Raw genomic sequence first — 15,960 nt, forward strand, 5'->3', positions numbered from 1 at the left:
GCAATGTGTAAAGCCAGACAACAGCTTCCCCTCCATATTTTGGTAGTAAAGAACAAAAAATATATTGGAGGGAGATTAAGTGTGTGAGTAAAGGTTGTTTATAGACTAAATAATCTGCACTAAGTAGATGAAGTCAGGCTTTAACAAGGAAAAGAGAAAACAAGAGTTAGCTCATGGAGTTGATTTATATCTGGAGGGCCAGTTTTTCCCAAAGTGCATTTCACGAAATAGTCTTGCAAGTCACTTCTTTGTCAATAGGTCAATAAATGTGGAAAATATAATCTCTTTTTGAAGAGCTACAGGCATGTAACCATGTAATAGCTCTATAATTAAGAAACTCAATTTAATTTTAATGTCCAAATTTATTTTGTTGACAAACTCTCTTTTAAATTATGTATTACTTATTTTACAGAACTTCTCTGGGAAACTTTTGAGACGAGATAGGGATTCATGAGAAAGGCATGGATATCTAGTTTTTAAGCAAAACATCTGAAAAAAACTGAAAGGATAACCCAGAAAATCCATATACAGAGATCAGAGAAGGGTATAAAGAATTAAGTGAAAAGATCTCAGCATGGTTTCACATGAATGCCCAGATTCCCGCTCTTATTGACAACATTCTTTGTGTTGCCATCTTGGTGATCGTTGTAATCATATACAATGGTCACTATATCGGCAATGTAAAATTCTTATGAGTAGGTACTACTACTCTCATTTTATAGATGAGGGGAATGAGGCTTAGAGAAGTTAAATAACACATGGAAGGTCATATGCTAGTAAGTGATTTCAGGTGGAATTAAAATCTGTCTGACTCAGCAGCCTGAGCGTTTAACAATTATGCTCACTATGTTTAGCATAGAAGGAAGTAGCAGTTTGGATACAAATTAACAGTTGTCCATGCATAAAATAAAGATGCTATGGAAATATATACTATAAATGTAGTTCTTCATTTTGAATACAACCTAATCATATGTATTAGTTTTCTATTACTATGTAATAAACTACCACAAAGTTAACTTTAAAATACAACCTAATTCTATAGGTTAGAAGTGCAGGTATGCTTGGCTGGTACTCTGCTCCGGGTGTAATAAAGCTGAAATCAAGGTTTCAGCAGGCCTAGGCTCTTATTTAAGAGTTTTGTGAGGGAAGAATCCACTTCTAGGCTCATTCAGGCTGTTGGCAGAAACCAGTTCCATGTGGATGTAGGACTGAGAGCCCTGTTTTCTTGCTGGCTGTCTGCTCAGCTTCTAGAGGCCACCTGTATACCATGGCTCATGGCCCACACCATTTTCAAAGCCAACAACAGCATACTGAATCCTTCTTATGCTTCAAATCTCCCTGATACCCTCTTTTCCCCTCCTCTTCTGTTGCATTTGGAAAAAGTTCTGTGTTTTTAAGGGCTCATGTGATTAGATTAGGCCTACCCAGATAATCTTCCCATCTTAATCAATGGATTAGTAACCTTACCAGAAAAAAGACTAAGGTCACATGAGGAAGAGGGAATTCTGCCTCCAGACTACTTTTAGACTCAAAATGCAACATTACCGCTTCCCTGGGTCTCTAGCCCACTTTCCTGCCCTGCAATTTTGGACCTGCCAGTCCCTACAATCATGTGAGCCAATTCCTTAAATCTCTGATCCTCTACACACCCCCACATACTATATTGGTTCTATTCCTCTGGATAACATGACTAATACACACTCCCCAAAAGAATCCCTGTATCTGGTGGTCAAGCTTCCTGTTTTTGTGTAGGGTTACCTGAGAGATGAGAGGGAGTTCCAAAACACGGAGGAATATCAGTGGCATATCCCTGCTATTTGTTCCCTAGCAGCATACCACAACATATTGAGTTTCCTTGCTCCCAGGTAAGTCAATAGATAGACTGAATTATTGGTTTTAATTAAACTAAGCCTCATGAAAGAGTAGCTTATCAAGATTCCTGGCAAAAAAGCTTAAAGGTTGAAGATAATCTAAAAATGCAAACGCAAGGGAGTTACAAATAAAACAAAACAGATCTGACACTTCGATTCCTAGTAAAAACATTTCTTAGCTAGACTGAAGCAAGCAAAAAAAAAAAGACTAAATCAGATCTGGCAAGAAATTGGAAAAATTCAAAATTATAAAGTTAATTGAAATGCAGATTTATATTCACTCATGACCTTGTCCTAAGTGGTATTTTAAAATACTGTTTAGGGCTTCTCTGGTGGCGCAGTGGTTAAGAATCCACCTGCCAATGCAAGACACACGGGTTCGAGCCCTGGTCTGGGAAGATCCCACATGCCTCGGAGCAACTAAGCCCATGCAACTACTGAGCCAGCGCTCTAGAGTCCGCAAGCCACAACTACTCAGCCCGCGCGCCTAGAGCCTGTGCTCCGCAACAAGAGAAGCCACCGTGATGAGAAATCCGTGTTCCACAACGAAGAGTAGCCCCCGCTCACCGCAACTAGAGAAAGCCCGCACGCAGCAACAAAGACTCAATGCAGCCAAAAATAAATAAATCAAATAAATTAAAAAAATAAAATAAAATACTGTTTATTTCAACTTTCTCACCTGTTATTTATGAAATAAACAATTTGTTGGTAACCTACACTTCAGTATTTTTTAACAACTCAAAATTTTGTGATAGGGCATGATTCTTTAAAGGCAAGGATCTAGTGCTTGAGTGACAATATATTTTATATGTAATGGAAATCTTTTAAGAGTTAACATAGTCTTACCTGTCTTCTTAAAAATGACTTGAACATTATCTTTTCTGGACATCAGAGGTATTCATCATGACCATTAATCATTTTTATAGATATATAGGACTCTGCTCCTTCAAAAAATTTGCCTGTTTCTAGAATTATTTGTTGCTTTTCTTTAAGATAGTTGGTGTTTTCTCTGTCACATTTTGTTATTATGTAAACTGACTCTTCTGTTTTCTTAAGGTTTCTAATCTATTATGCTTTGAAAAACTCTTATTTTCTCTCCTTCATTTTTGTGTATGAAGGCTTAATTCCATGGCAATTACTTGAACTGATCTCATCTTTATTCAGGGTGGTTAAATATAAGTCGGCTAAAACTAGATATACTGTCTTTTATTAACCAGGGTAAGAAGCCAAATAGTAGAGATATTAGATTACCAATGTTTTCTGAAGATATAAAGTGTCACACACAACACCCCCCAACACCTGCACCCCCTTTTTAAAACCTTTTCTTAGTCTACTTCTAACATTTTAATCCTTTGTTTTTTCTCCTTGGGATCACCCATAATCTGTTGTATTTATGGCTCCATCCTACTCTAAATACTTTGGGCCAACATCACCGTACTCAATGGTATACAGAACTGAAAAGATATTCTAGGGATAAAAAGAAAATAAAGGAAACAGAGTACTACTAATTTTCCCTGTTTCTAACCTCGATTAAGTCATCTTTGTTCTAAAGTCACAGTTAACTTAATCATGAGATTGGCACTATTTGGGGTTTTGGTTAAAATTAATTTTATAGTCCCTTCTAACAGAATTCATTCATTCACTGATTTACTGTGTTCCTTTATGTGCAAGGTTACTGTGTTAAGCCCCCAAATTATAGCAGAGAATAACAGAGTTTGAACATCTGTCCTCATGATGCTTTATACACTAGTACATGGTTTGGAAAATTATAATGGTTAGTAAGATTATAATGCCCTTTGGGCCAGTTACTAAAGTGAATAACTTAATTCTTTTAGAATTTTCTAACCCTTTTTTAAAGTTCTCAACTACTATTAAAGCCTAAAGAAAACCTGGCCTTTAGACACAGACACAAGTTCTCTTGTGATTTTATGATAGAGTAGATTATTTTACTTAGATTAATTTACTGTGAATTCTGTCAAACATACAGACTTTCCCAGGTTTTTTAAATTGTTTCTACCTTTGAGAATATGTATTCAATCTAGAGTTAATCCATAACAGTACAGAGATCTTGGGAGGAATAAGCTTTTCCTCTTAAACGGTTCTTAAAGCAAATAAACATTGCCTAAAGGCTTAGAGATTGAGTGAGGTAGACAATGTCATTCCGAAATACTTTACTACTCTATACTCATATTTATAGTTTAAGTTCTAGGCTGTGACCTCTATCACTGTTGGCTTAGATAAAAATTAACACAGGTAACATTGTTTCTATGAAGGCTAAAAACCACTGCTTTGGAAAACTGAGGTAGAAAAGAATCCAGCTGGCTAAGGTTCTTTAACAACTTACATATTTCAGAGAAGGCTTCCACCTCAGATTCACATTTCATCTCTGGTCATGTTCTTAAGGCCACATTCTTAATTTTAAAATATTCTCCAGAAGTAAAGCAATTACGCTCATACTTTCTATATTAGATTACTCAATTGTTTCCATTTTTCCTTCATTTATTCAAATATATACTGAGTACTTATTGTATGCCAGGTATTCTGTAGGTACTGATGATACAGTGGTAAGGCAAACTTACTGTCCTTAAATTTACACAGCAGGAATCTAATTTAGGTAAGTGCTGTATAAATAAAACATCATCAATTATTTTCATATGGCTTTCTATAAGTAGAGCTGAACTGAGAATGGGAAATACACACAATATAATAAATATATAGTACTACATGAGGACCACCACTTCAAAAAAGAGTCATAAATAATATATGATTTGGGAACTTAAGTGTCTATTCACTCCTCCATATACAGTTACTCAGTATCACTAATTTGACTATTATCAGTATAGTAAGAATAAACTTAGTAACAATGTGTTATTAAATTTGGTGCAGAGAAACACTTCAGAATTCTGTGCAACACTGTTACTAATCTAAAGACCCCAGCTCTGACTTAGGCAGATCCGCAGGTAGGCAGTCTCCATGGGCCAAGTGAAGCACGGAGAATGGGCCAGAATCAGGGAAGGAAAGCTATGAGCTACTTGCTGCTGCCTGGTGAAACAGAAGAGGTCAGGAGGGAGTGGGCTGAAACCCAGGAAGGCGGCTGTTTATTGTTTACAGAGTTTCAGTTCCTATTTTATCTCTAAATAGCAGCTTTCCCACAAGCTTCATGGTTGAAGGTTTAGAAAGCCAAAGACACTAACTCTATTCTTCACTATAGATCTCAAACTATAGATCCTGTCTAGGCCTAAGTACTAGATCTCAGAAGAGCTTTATAAAATCTGTAAGGTACTATCGTTACCCATGACAGTTATCACAGCAATATTTTGACACTTTCATATCAAAATGCTGTGACAAAGATTGAGTTATATTTATCAAAAGGCAAGTGACTGAAGAAAAAAAATGTCAAAGAAAACATAAGTACCATCACTCTCAAACACTCCATATAAAACTAGTGAATGTTTTCTAAGGTTCAATACCAAAAAACCAAGTTATCCTAGTTAACTAGGAAAGATAGCACTAACTAATGGAAAATCCATTCTCTGAGTGTAATGAGTGATTTTAAAAATTACGGACCAGAAAGACTTACCTACAAATGAGGGGGGGGATAAAAACAAAGCTTTCAAGTAAAGCATTTCTTTTGGAGAAGTACTAAACAGGAGATTTTTATTAAGAAAGTGATTCTCCTATGGATAAGAAGGAGGTGATGATTTAAAGTTGCAGCACAAACAACACAATTTACTCTTCAACCCACTCAATTTTATACATATACATACATCTTCTGTTCCTTGACTTTAGCCAATTGCTTGTATATCTCCATCCTCTAATTTAGTTAATGCTGTTGTATTAGCATTAAAACTAAATCCAGTAAATTCTTATTTAGATGATTCAAGATAATAAAAAAATTTACTCTATAGACTTACAAGTACAAAATAATATGTGTGTTGTAGTCACTTGGGGAGAACTCCTGAATTTCCCTAAAGACATTATCCTATCTTAACCTTTTCACTTGCTATCATGCTTCTCTTTAGAGTATCATTACTCTTTAAACCCCCTGAAGAACATCCTCTCAATCTGTATCCAATTAATGATTATCCTCCTAACTCTTATATTCATTATACCTTCCTTTTCATCCCTGTTATACATAAGCATTCCCTAAAGTTCCATAATTAAGGTTTCTCTCTTTCCTTCTCTCCTTCTACTTTACAATTTTTCTCCAGACTGTTTCAGGTGATACTCTCAGATGATATCAGGTACTTCCAACAATCAAAATAATCCCCAAATGCAGATGATACTTCTATATCTACTTTCTGATTTTTAAAATTTTCTTAGCTCTAGACTCACATTTCAACAATATGCAGGATAATAATAAACACATGCTGTTGAATTCATTAATTTAACAAGTATCTATTGGGGACCTTGTATGTGTTGGCACTATGCTAGGAGCTGAGTTACCCACAAGGCAGACGTGGGTGGACCTTATCTTCACAGGGTTTACAATGTGGTCTAAGAGGAAAGACAAACCATTAAACAGAATAAGGAAAATACGATGAGTTAGAGCAGGGGTTTTCAAACTTTTTGGTTTCAGAATACCTTTCTACTCTTAAAAGTTACTGAAGACATCAAAGAACTTTTGTTTATATGGGTTATATCAATTGATATTTACTGTATAAAAATTATAGCTGAGTAAATTTTTTAAAATTTATTCATAAAAATGGCAATAATAAAATCATCACAGGCTAACTTTATAAATAGCATTTTTGGAAAAAATTATATTTTCCAAAACAAAAAATTAATGAGAAAAGTGACACTGTTTTATATTTTTTTTGCAAATCTCTGTTGTCTAGCTAAACAGATAATAGCTGGATAATCATGCCATCATGCTTTAGTGTGCTTTTTGTGTATTTCCCATTTCATCACATGACATATTAAAAAGACAATTACTCAATAGTTAAGTTTAATACAATTTATAATTTTTATTGCTTCATCGCCAACAATCAAGTTGAAACTGGACTTTTTTTTTTTTTAATTGTGGGTGCATGGTGAAGAATACAACTATTAATATAATTTGGTTTCACTGCCTTGATTTGTGCTAAGATGTCAGCAACTTTATCCACCATTGCTTCTGAACTATCAGTACAAATAGCAACATGGTAAAAAAGGCAAACAATATTTTAATATTAACATGGAAATACTTTGAACTCACAGACCTCCCTAAAAGGGCCTCAGAGACTCCTAGAGATCCATGGATCACACTTTGAAATCTGCTATGTTAGAGGATTCTGTAGCCTTGTTGATGATACCAAATCTAGGAGTAAAGGAAGTTCCTCCTCAGAGTGTTGAATGTTTAAGACTATATGTAAGGATTAACAGGAAATTATCCAGGTGAAGGGGTTGAATGATGGGTTGTGAGAGGATGCTCTAGGCAGAAGGAAAAACACAAGGCCGAAGCTGGAGTTCTACAGGAATAAAAGAAAGATCAGTATTATTAAGTCATATAGTTAAAAAGAAAAGGTACTGAGGAAATGAGGGATGCCGAGGTCAATAATGAAGGATTTTCTATGTTATGTTAAGGAGCCTGCATTTTATCTGAAGAGCAAAAGAAAATCCCTGAACAGTTTTAGGTAAGAGAGTTGGCATTATCAGGTTTATGTTTCAGAAAAAAATTCTCAGGTTGAACTGTGGAGAATGAATTGCAATAAAACTGGAAATAGAAGTCTACTGTAATTGCCCTGGTGGGAGAAGAGGACAGAGAGATGTAGACTGACTGAAGTGATATTGAGAACTTAGAAATGATAATAGGACTTGGTGATTAACTGGATGTGGGAAGTGAGATAGGGAAGGGGTCAAGATAAAATCTTTAAGTTTCTAGCTTGGGCATACAGATGCATTTAATGAAACAGGGAACATTGGAAGAGGAACAAATCTGGGTGATTCAGAGAGTAGGAAAGGGGAGACTATTAGCTTGCTCATGATACAAGGGTATCTCACAGGCACAAACGCAGAGTTTAGTAGGTACCTAGATATATGAAGTTCAGATCAGAGCTCTGAACTGGAAATACAGATTTGGTATCACCAGCATATACGTGGTAACCAAAACTATGGAAGTAAATTAAGCTGCCATGAGAGGATATGAAAGTGAAGAGACCACAGGACCAGCATTTAAGAGGCAAAGAAAGGGGATGTACTGCTATTAAGAAATGACAAGAAATGGACTGATAAAAGGACGTGTCCTTACAGCACATGTATTAAGATGAAGACATTTATTTTTTAAAGATAACACTGCAGTCATAAGGAGAAGAATACATAAGTTGACTGTTAATAACCACTAAATTACCATTAAGACTCATAAAATAGGTAATAGCACATGCCTCTGCCACCCCCATAAAATGAATGACATTCATTGATATTTGTTTCAGGACGAGTTTTATTAGGCTTTAGGTAACTCACTAGAAAATGGTAATTTGTTAGTTAAAACACCAAAGACACTATTTCCTAAATTATGTTTCTATAATTCCACATAAGTCTAATTAGTTTTATATTTTTTATTAGATCAAATTAGATTCAATTCCAGTTACCAAAATAATAAACAACTTGTTTTAGATAGTAAATCTTTAATTTACTATCTGTTGAGGACATAATATACAGAACTATAATAAAAATCTTATAAACTGAAGTTAACAGAATTTTGGGGGAATGCTTTAAATCTTACTAAGGAAGCACATTTACTTTAAGAATTCCTCCAAACAGGGACCTCCCTGGTGGTGCAGTGGTTAAGAATCCGTCTGCCAATGCAGGGGACACGGGTTCAAGCCCTGGTCTGGGAAGATCCCGCATACCATGGAGCAACTAAGCCCATGAGCCGCAACTACTGAGCCTGCGCTCTAGAGCCCGCAAGCCACAACTACTGAGCCCACACGCCTAGAGCCCGTGCTCTGCAACAAGAGAAGCCACTGCAATGAGAAGCCCGTGCACTGCAACGAAAATTAGCCCCCGCTCACCGCGACTAGACAAAGCCGCTGCACAGCAATGAAGACCCAACACAGCCAAAAATAAATAAATTAATTAAAAAAAAAAAAAAAAAAAGAATGCCTCCAAACAGAATTTTTGGTAGAAAATATTTTTTGGTCATCATTTTCCTTTATATATACAGTCAGATTATAGAGGTCTGGATCACGGTATTCTTCTTATGACGATGTGCCCATTGTGCTATTGTTACCCAAATGATGTTTTGAACCTATATAATCATCACTACTTCCATTCTCAACATCTAGTACTTTGGGTCATTATCTGAAAGCTCAGACCTTTGGGGTTTTTATACATAGTTCTTCCTATTTTTTTTTTAACAGAAGACTATACAGCATTATTTTATTTTTATAAATAAAGGGAGACTCAGGAATGTTAGATATTTTCCCAAGGTTATTCTCTGAGCCAGTGTTAAAATTGGGAAAGGAACTATCTAACATTTTAAAAAGAAGCAACTGATAAGCATGGATTATTAGCATTCAGCTTATTCATAATCTCCAATATATATATTTTAAACCAAGAAAACCTATGGAGGAAAACTTTACATTTTGAATTGGTAATTAATACACTTTGTTTCTGTAGAAATAGCTTTAAAATATTATAATATACATGGCTTTAAATGGGACTTAATATCTTTTTTTTTTTAACAAGAGGCATCAGCCACCATGTCTGTCTCTTTTTTAAAAATTTTATTTATTTATGTATGTATGTACATATGTATGTATGTATGTCTGCGTTGGGTCTTCGTTGCTGCGCACAGGCTTTCTCTAGTTGCAGCGAGTGGGGGCTACTTTCGTTGTGGTGCGTGGGCTTCTCATTGCAGTGGCTTCTCTCGTTGCGGAGCACGGTCTCTAGGCGCACAGGCTTCATTAGTTGTGGCACACGGGCTTCAGTAGTTGTGGCTTGCGGGTTCTAGAGCGCAGGCTCAGTAGTTGTGGCGCACGGGCTTAGTTGCTCCATGGCATGCGGGATCTTCCCAGACCAGGGCTTGAACCCATGTCCCCTGCATTGGCAGGCAGATTCTTATCCACTGCGCCACCAGGGAAGTGGGACTTAGTATCTTAATATTTCTAAAACTCCATATTTGATATTTGTAATCACAATTTTATCCATTTAGTGTTTCAGTGAAATAAATGAAGAATTTTACTCTCAGGTTCAAATTTATATTTGTATATATGCTTTGATTAATATGTAATGCATTTCAAACTAAAAGGAAAACACTTGAAAAGCACTACTGAAACAAATTTTTCATTTATATACTGCCTTATGTTCAAAAGACATTTAACTTCCTCCTTTACTACTGTAATATCTTTTACTTACTAGGATAACCTTCAACGTTAAAAGCCAAAGAAAATACGAAGAATGCTAAAAACTGAATAAAAATCAACTGCTAACTAAAACTCTGAAAAAAAAAGAACATTAAAATGGTATTCAAAACCACTATTTAATTATTATAAACCGAACTCTCAAAACCAGCATTAATATGTCGAATTAGGTCCTCTTTATTAGATATTACCTATCATCATGTATTGTATTCTCTCTCTGTCACAAGCCTTTTAAGAATCTGTCCAATATCTTACATCCTCAGGCAGTATGGAGGTAAGGTCCCTAAGACTCTTGGATTGGCAGTGACCATCTAATAAATAGTCTTTCCTTTTGCTCAGTACCACCTCTTCCTTCTCCCCTTCTCTATCAGTTAACTAAATGTCAAGTAGATGATTAAAAAAACCTGATTCTACTGTCCTAAATATGTCTTTCCTTCTTTCATTTCCTTCCATCCATCCGTCCACCTGTCTGTCTGTTCTTTTACCCATGAAGCATGTGTTAAGCCCCCACTCAAATCACTATAAATGTCCAGTAATATCCTGAGTACTAAAGAGCTCACACAAACTGATAGACTTAAGATCATAAAACTTAAGTGAGCAAATGACATGAACAGACAATCCTTAAAAAAAAAGAAATAATGAAATGATCCTATTCGAAGCCTTGGCTTAGATGCTAAGAAGCTTAGAGTCAAAACTGTGTATTCTATTTGTAACAACAGTAATGGACATAAATTGCAGATGAGTTTCTTCTCTTATATTGACTGATTAATTGGTAACAGCTTCTTAGAGTACTGTGTAAAAGGGATTCTGAGGCCAAGTCCAGGCTCTGTAGGAAAGATCCAATGACCAACTACCTACATTTATCATGGATTTTGGAAAGTATTATGAAAGCATGTATGCCATGTTTCTACCATGGCAAGTACTAGAACATCACAGAATGAATTTTATTTTTCTGATTTCATATGATCTTTTCTCTTATTTAAAAATTTTCTTTTTTACTTTAGATTGGGAAATGGGAACACTGGTTTAACATCTTAAATTACATTCTGCTGGCCTCACAGAATGAATTCAGAAGTGTTCCCTCTGATTCTATATTCTGGAACAGATTGTAGAGAATTGGTCTTTTTTTTCCTTAAATGGTAGATATCACCAGCGCAACCAACTAGGCCTGATGCTTTCTGTTTTGGAAGACTATTCATTATTGCTTTAACTTCTTTAATTAATAAAAACCTATTCAGATGATCTATTTCTCTTTGTGTGAATTTTGGTAGATTGTGTCTTTCAAGGAATTTCATCTAAGTTATCGAATTTGTGGGCATACAGTTATTCATAATATGCCTATATTATCCTTTTATTGTCAATGTGATCAGTAGTGATGGCCCTTCTTTCATTTCTAATATTAGTAATTTGTCTTTTTTTTTTTTTTTTTGGTTAGCTTGACCAGAGGATTATCAATTTTATTGACCTTCAAAGAACCAGCTTTTAGTTTCACTGATTTTCTCTATGGTTTTCCTGTTTTCAATTTCATTAATTTCTGCTCTAATTTTTACTATTTCTTTTTCTCTGCTTATTTTGGATCTAATTTGCTCTTGTTTTTCTAGTTTCCTAAGGTAGAAGTTTAGATTACTGATTTTACATTTTTCTTCTTTTCTAATATATTCATTCAATGTTAAAAATTTCCCTCTAAGCATGCTTTCACTACATCTCTTCAATTTTGATAAGATGCATTTTCATTTAGTGCAATTAGTGCGAAGTATTTTAAAATTTCTCCTGAGACTTCTTGTTTGACCCATGTGCTAATTAGATAATCTATAAATATTTTGGGATTTTCCAGTTCTCTTTGTTATTGATTTATACTTTAATTCTATTGTGGTCTGAGAGAATACTTTATATAACTCAAATCTTTCTAAATTTGTTAAGGTGTGTTTTATGGCCCAGAATATGGCCTATTTTGTAAATGTTTTGAAAAAATAATACTTTTTAAAAGAAAGCAAAGTACTTATTTTGTATCATTTACAAGTAGATATGTACAACATGAAGGAGGGTCGGGACACAGCGATCTTAGTATTACAAGGAATGGTAGAATTGGGGCTTGGGATAAAATTTCCAGCTATCACATTATATACAGATTCAAAAAGTGTCACGTCTCAATTCTGAGCCATAGATGACTTTAAAAAGTGACTCTAGTAGTAATAAATTTTTGGTTTTCGTAAAATGTAAGTGAAAACACCCAAGGTATTTTTGCTATGTGAGCCCTCACTATCTGAACCCGGAAATCAAAATGACTTGATTTTGTGATAAGACCGGGAAAAAGATAACCCTTGCTAGCTACACTTGCTACCCAAAGTTGGAAGTCAAACAGATTTAGATAGTAACAAATACATATCTTCCTACATAATAATATCTATAAATAAAGAGAGTAAACATCTGACCTTTGACTATTTCATCTACCTCTCTAAAAATGTGTATGTGTAAGAGAGCGAGAAATTCTCTTTGGAAAAATTGATTATTATTTTATATGAGGATCACTTTATATTTAGACACATAAAGTGGTAGATATTTATGATAAAATATAATGCAGAATGAGTGTTTTAATAGCACAGAAAGAGCAGTTTACACAAAATTTTTTATACTGCATGGTCTCTATTGTGTAAGAAAACAGTGCCTATTAAAAAGACTGGAAAGAAATATACCTAAATGTAACCAGGATTGAGTAATAATGTTTCTACACCTATAATCTTCTCTACATGCAAATTTTTCATACTGTTATCGTATTTCATTTGCAGTCAGGAAAATATACAATACTGATTTTAATACAACATGATAAGTACTGTAATAGAGTATTAAAAGGTTTGATATTGGTACCAGAGTACCAATTCTTTTGAGAAGTTCAAGTTAAGTTCTGGAAGGGAAGATGCTTCAAATATAGCCTAATATAATACAGCAATAGTTGATCAGAAAGAAGATATATTGTACTTGCAAATGCCAGAAAGTGAGAACGTGCGTGTGCCACTAGGGGAATTTAAACAGTTCCATAAGACTAGAATATGGGCTGCAATAATGGTAGGAGGAGCAGAAGGGATAAGTCTACATACACATGTTGGGGCCAGATGCTACACAAAGTAGTTTCTAGAATGAAGGAAATCTAAACCTAGCCATCCTAGGCTAAGATGTTTCAATGCTTAATTTCAATACTAAGTAAGTCCTGACCTATAACAATCATATTTCCTTTAAATACTTAAAACTACTTTTTCTCTTTTACAATTAAATCAGAGACTGAAATTTCTTGACTATGGCAGGGGAGAGGCTGGCAAATCCACTCCTCAGTAAACAACTATAACAAAGAACACGATCACCAAACACAACCATTTCAGGGCTCAAACACAGGCAAACACATTGCAAAGTGTTTATTCATGAAAACCAGCGAAATCTTAGCTAACAACAGTGGGGATCTGCGGTGTCTTTGCCTGAAGCCACTCCCATCATCCCCACCCTTTGCTCTGTTGGTATGGAAGTTCTTTGAGGACAGGGCTGGCTGTGAAAAACAGCAACTACACTGCTGGAAGGGGTTAATGGGATTTGGAGCAGAGGGTGAAAAACCCACAGAACAATGTCAGTAAAAGTAACAAACATGGTAAGAAACAAACAGGGCAAGTCAGCAGCTGTGCTAGCTTCAGGCTGCAGTTTTGGTTGGCCAGAGCTGTAGACTGGAAGACTGGGCAGAAATTTAGAAATTCCAGAAATATCCTAGAAATGAGAGAGGCACAGAAGCACTAGATAAACTTTCCACATAGCCTTGGCTGATTGGGAGGCTAAATGAACATGCACGGGAGACCCACAAGGGCCTGATGGAAAGCAAAAAGTGAGGCAGACTTGGAGACTGCCTGAATTTTAAATGTACTCCCAAATCAACACTCATCCACTGGCAGAGGGTGGGAGCCTAACAGGCTGGAGAGGTGTTTGAGCACAACCTCTGACCTATCAATGACCCTTAATCTGGGCAGACACAGGTACAAACCGTAGGAAACCAGCCTAAAAAAATAAAAATAATAGTAATGTACGAACTACCAGGGAAACAGACCCCACAGATTAAGTGCAGGGAGATTACTAAAAACCACCACCACCACCACCCTCCTTGGGGAAAAGTCCAAAACAAGAGTCTCTATAACTTCAAAAATATATTGGACAGTTTTCAACAAAAAATTATGAGACATGCAGAGAAAAACAGGAAAGTGTAGTCCATATTCAAGAAAAAGAGCAGTAAATAGATTCTGAGTGAGCCCAAATGTTGTATTTAGCAAAGACCTCAAATCAGCTATTATAAAAATGTTCAAAGAATTCAAAGAAACTACGTTCAAAAGAGGAAAAGGAAAATATGACAATGACTTAACAAACAAGGTAATCTCAACAATGAAACAGAGACTATAAAAAAGAACGATATAGAAATTCTAGGGTTCACATTTTCCATATGTACCTGTTTTCGATAGCACTGTTAACTATATAATTTCTTATGCTGGTCAATATTTTTAAAATATTTAAGAATGTTCATAACACCTGAGTTATAAGATGTTTAGTAACTCATTATGCTTTGTAAGCTTTGTAGTAACCTTTGAATAAAGGTAAAGATCTTTACCTATAGAACTAATCAAAGGTATATTAATTTTTGAATGAAACTGCTTATACCTAACTAGATAATATTTCAACATGTTATAAAATCAAAGTAACCAAAGGTAATGTTATGTTGATATCTACAGGTTTGGAAATGTTTTAAGAGGTTAATTTAATTTTATTTCCATGGTTAGCGTGCAGTGTCTATTAGGAATGTTTCTAGAATTATTCGAGCTTAACATTTTCAAGAGAGTAATACAATATTACTTGATTCCACAAATTTATTCTGGTACTATGGTATATAAATAATTTTAATACTGTTAATAATTAATTGGATTATAATACATACACAATGAAATATTATTTAGCCATAAAAAAATGGGAAATCCTGCCATTTGCAACAACACGGATGGACCTTGAGGTCACTGCACTAAGTGAAGTAAGTCAGACATGAAAAGACAAATACTGTATGATCTTACTTCTATGTAGAGTCAAAAAAAAAAAAAAGCCAAACGCATAGAAACAAAATCAGATTTGTGACTGTCAGATCACAAATTTAGGGATTGGGTGAAAGGTACTTTCAATTATAAGATAAATAAGTTCTGGATATGTAATGTTCAGCATGGTAACTATAGTTAACAATACTGTATTGTATATTTGAAAATTGCTAAAAATTCTCATAAGGAAAAAAAATGGTAATTAGGTGAGGTGAGGGATGGTTAACTAAACTTACTGTGGTAATCATTTCACAACATATACATATATTAAATCACTTTGTTGTATGTGTTAAACAGTGTTACATGTCAATTATATCTCAATAAAACTGGGAAAATACTCATGTACTTATTAAATAAAATTTATGCCTATATGCATATATATATATATATATTACCAGCAGGCAGATTTTTATATTGAAAATAAAATAATGGCAATTGGTTCTATTAATAATCTTCCATTAATTCCTTATTTGTGATTTGTCAGTGGATAGCCACTTTAAATTTAATTTAATCGGATTTCACTGTTTTGATTCTTTGTATTACCATAAAATGTAACATTTAATGAATGATTCTTTCTCATTTTTAGTGAGAACAATCGATGTTATGGAACTACTAGTTTCCCAGATATCCCTTAAAATTTTA

General features: G+C 34.8%; 1 protein-coding gene across 1 annotated transcript in view; it reads right to left on the reverse strand.

Annotated features, from left to right (window-relative positions):
• Positions 1-15,960, reverse strand: part of SAMTOR (S-adenosylmethionine sensor upstream of mTORC1) — a 79,854-nt gene that overhangs the window by 32,091 nt on the left and 31,803 nt on the right. The gene's annotated exons all lie outside the window — the stretch shown is intronic.

Source organism: Eschrichtius robustus, chromosome 8 (genome assembly GCF_028021215.1).
Source record: "Eschrichtius robustus isolate mEscRob2 chromosome 8, mEscRob2.pri, whole genome shotgun sequence".
Taxonomy (NCBI): Eukaryota; Metazoa; Chordata; class Mammalia; order Artiodactyla; family Eschrichtiidae; genus Eschrichtius; species Eschrichtius robustus.